Source organism: Fistularia commersonii, chromosome 18 (assembly GCF_037954325.1).
Source record: "Fistularia commersonii isolate RoL2024-O1a breed Wild chromosome 18, RoL_Fcom_v1.0, whole genome shotgun sequence".
NCBI classification, from domain to species: Eukaryota; Metazoa; Chordata; class Actinopteri; order Syngnathiformes; family Fistulariidae; genus Fistularia; species Fistularia commersonii.
Window position 1 is genome coordinate 6,529,764 of NC_141301.1, and position 3,802 is coordinate 6,533,565.

Below are 3,802 nucleotides of genomic sequence, written 5' to 3' on the forward strand. Positions count from 1 at the left end.
CAAAATCTGATTGGTTGAAGCAACAGCGTCATCAACACTTATTATTTGCGTAAAGGGCTTGCAGATTTGATTGTGCAGCCCCCCCCCAGGCAGATTCCTTTGACTTTGACCCTGCCTGACAAGAGATTATGGCTGGAATGTGATTGGTTAATATGAAAATGTATGTCTGTAGGGGCAACAACCAGGAGAAAAGCTATGAAAGGAAGTGAACAGACCATTTGGAATTATTTAATATGTATTCATGGACAGGTTATGAGATACATCTTGTGATGCAGTTTCTTGGACACATCATCAGTGATAGTACCTGTGGTCACAGGGGGGTTTCAACAACTTTCAACTTCAGACCCCCTCACCCAGGCGACCAGGCCGGGAGTGATCAGTTCCCGACCTGTGTCCAAGAAGCGCTCATCCATACTTTGTCCCTCTGAATCCAGAGCCATCTAGATGCCTTCTCAGCGGCCTCTGATGCTGAACAGATGGCTCTCCTTTTCCGTGCCCCTGTGATGCCCAGGAGAGTGTAGGCCCTGCAGAGAGACCTCCCTGCAAAGCCCTTCCCCCGACCTCAATGGGCAAGCATTGTGCATGCCACCCCCTGTTGCGGCAGTCTTCTACCAGCTCAGCATACTTCTCCTTCTGTCTTCTGCTGGCTTCCTCCATTCTCTCCTCCCAGGGCCCAGTCAGCTCTAGCATGATGACTTGCATGGAGGACTCTGAGTGTAGGACGATGTCTGGTCTTAGGCGGGTTTCTATGATGTTCTCAGGGAACCTCAGCTGTTTGCAGAGGTCCACCCTTAGCTGCCAGTCCTTCGCAGTTCCCAGTAGTCCTGTTTGGGTCTTTGGTTGAGGAGGAGGTTGTTCCCCGGCTCTGATGAATGTCACGCCATGCCTGTGTGGCTGGAAGCGCTTGCTGTGGTCAATGGCAGAGTGGATGGACTCAGCAATTGTCTAAGCACCTGGTCATGGCGCCAACGATAGCGATCTTCTCAAAGTGCTTTTGGACAGCTGCTAAGGATGTGCTCCAGAGTTCCCCTTCCCTGGCACAATGTGCATGATGGTGTATCACTCTTGCCCCAAAGAAAGAAGTTTGACGGGCTGGGCAAGACGTCATAGACCGACTGGATGAGGAATTTTATGCGGAGTGGTTCAGCCCTCCACAACTCCGTCCAGAGATCTTCCTGTCCATGGCTTCCTCCCATTCAGTCCATGCACCTTGCTGCCTTAGCCCGACCCACTGGCTCGCACACTGCTCTTCGACACCAGCCCACACCTCGGGTTGGACCTGGTCCCGCCTTTCCTTGCCCTTGCGCGTACTGGGGTGCGTTGTCGGAATAGTTCCCAGGCCTGCCCGACCGGTTGCCACGGACCCCACAAGCTTCTTGTGGAACAACCAAACTTCTGCCTGGTCCACCGCCTCTTGCCCCTTCCTCCCTCTGCCCGTCCTCACCACGATACCGGCTTGAGCAACCTTTGGGTCCTTCAATTCCCTGTACTGGAGAACCTCCCGTGCCCTGGTGACCATGAACACCTCAGTAAGGCTTTTGATTGGTAGGGTCAGCTTGCTTTTATTGCCATAGAGGGCAATGCTGCTGAGACTCTGGGGAAGCCCCAACCAGCGTCGGAGGTGGCTGCTGACCCTCCGCTCAAACCCTTCCACGGTGGATATAGGAAATTCATAGACAAGCAAGGGCCACAATATCCTGGGCAGAATACCATGCTGGTACATCCATGCCTTAAACTTCCCCGGGAGACCTGATTTGTCCACTGATGTTAGTCAGCCTTCCAGCTGCTTGTTGGTTGCCCTGATAGAGGCTGTATCCTTCAGGGAGCAGTCAAATATCTTGCCAAGGCTTTTCACAGGTTTCTCTGTGACTGATGGGATCTGGGAGCCTCCTAGGGAGAAGCGGAAACGGTCGGTCACCCTTCCACCCTTCAGGACTAGAGACCTGGATTTCTCTGGTTTGAAGTGCATGCATGCCCAGGTGGTGAGCTTCTCCAAGCCCTGGAGGATCCATCTGCATCCTGGGACTGACGCAGTTGTTACCGTCAGGTGCGTCCATAAATGCTCTGATGGGGAGCTGACGGTTCCTGGACTTGGTTGTGAGCCCTCTGCACTCTGGCTCAGCGGACTTGACTAACATGTTCATAGCCAAGGCAAAGAGTATCACTGAAATGTTACATCCAGTGATTATCCCTTTCTCTAGCCGGTGCCATTCTGATGTGACTGTTCCAGAGGAAAATCTCAGGTGAAAGCTGTTATACTAGTCCATGATTAAGGCCTTGATGTTACATGGGACATGGTGCCGTTCCAATGCCACTTCCACCAGCTTGTGGGGTATGGAGCCATATGCATTAGCTAGATCAAGCCAAAGCACAGATAGGTTCTTTCCCCCCTTTCCCCTCTCGAGCCTCCCTTATCAGCTCTGTCACTACTCCACTGTGTTCCAGGCATCCTGGTAGTCCTGGGATCCCACCCTTTTGCACAGAAGGGTCGATGTATTGGTTCTGGAGATAGTCAGACAGTCGACGGGAAAGAATAATATAATTAACGTTTGTGATTCAGATATTTTTTTAGGCCAGCAGAGAACGCCTTGCAGGCACTGACGGCCCACCACTGGGCTACAGGCAGTGGAGATCAAGAAGTTGGGGTATTTCAAGTACTGAGTGACAACAGTCCAGAGCAGGGGTGGGCAATTATTTTGGCTGGTGGGCCGCATGTCTTATTTCATTTTTATGCGCAGGCCAACTCGGTACCATGTAAATCGAACTAAATGAAAATTTCATTTCAATTATTTACATTTTTTGGCATTTTATTTCTTTTTCTACTTTAGAATCATGAATGATCATATAAATGTACCGACATTATTTTACATGTAATCATCCATACAAAATTAAACAAAGGGGAAAAACTAAGGAGTTTCTAAATTCAATATTGATTGAAAATACTTCTTAAAATACCATATTTTCACGACCATAAGGCGCACATAAAAGTCAAAGATTTTCTTCAAAACGTGCGGTGCGCCCTATCGTTCAGTGCGCCTTGTGTGTGTGTGTGTGTGTGTGTGTGTGTGTGTGTGTGTGTGTGTGTGTGTGTGTTGTTGTAAGGCGGACGTAGTAGAGAACACAATGAGAACGTTAAAGGGGGAAGTGTGGGCGTGGATTGTACGGTATATAAAAACGCGGGTAAGGAGACCAGGTGTTTTTTTCCACGCATCACCATCGCTGTTGATCTGTGACGATGCGTGCCCATCTCACAGCCAATGTGAAAAAACAAGTGAAGCAAACGAACTCTGATCTTGCTATCAAATGCTTCATTGATCATTTATAACACACAGCTTACCCCTATCCATCCTTACCTCAAGCTTTTTTCTTTTTCCAATCAAGACCTTAACTGGTCATATCAATGTCTGTCAAACATTTTGCTTTGGGCACCAAAATTGAGCAAAAGAGCCAATGGGTCGCAGAAAGTCGAAAGCACTTAAAAAGTAGGCATGATGGATTTGAAGCAGCAGAGAAATCTATTTTTCTGTGACAGCCTAAAATATAGATATAGAAGTATAAATCTGAGTAGTACTGCTAACAAGCAGCTTCATAAACCAAGCAGGACTTTTAGGCAAACAATAGAAATTACAGAGTTTGCTGTGGACCTTTTAGCAGGGGTAATTTTACATGCAAACAACAAAAAAACTCAAAAAACAAAAACACTTGAGGGACGGTAAGGAGATTCATTTATAGTTAGTACAATCTTCTGTGTGCTGTGTGTGGGTGTGTGTCTGTGCCCATTAGTTGTTGGAGGAAACAGGCG

The 3,802-nt window shown here is 48.2% G+C and overlaps 1 pseudogene; it reads right to left on the reverse strand.

Moving 5' to 3' along the window:
• Positions 1–376: 376 nt before the first annotated feature.
• On the reverse strand, positions 377–2,529 carry LOC147224263 (uncharacterized; annotated as a pseudogene).
• Positions 2,530–3,802: the final 1,273 nt, after the last annotated feature.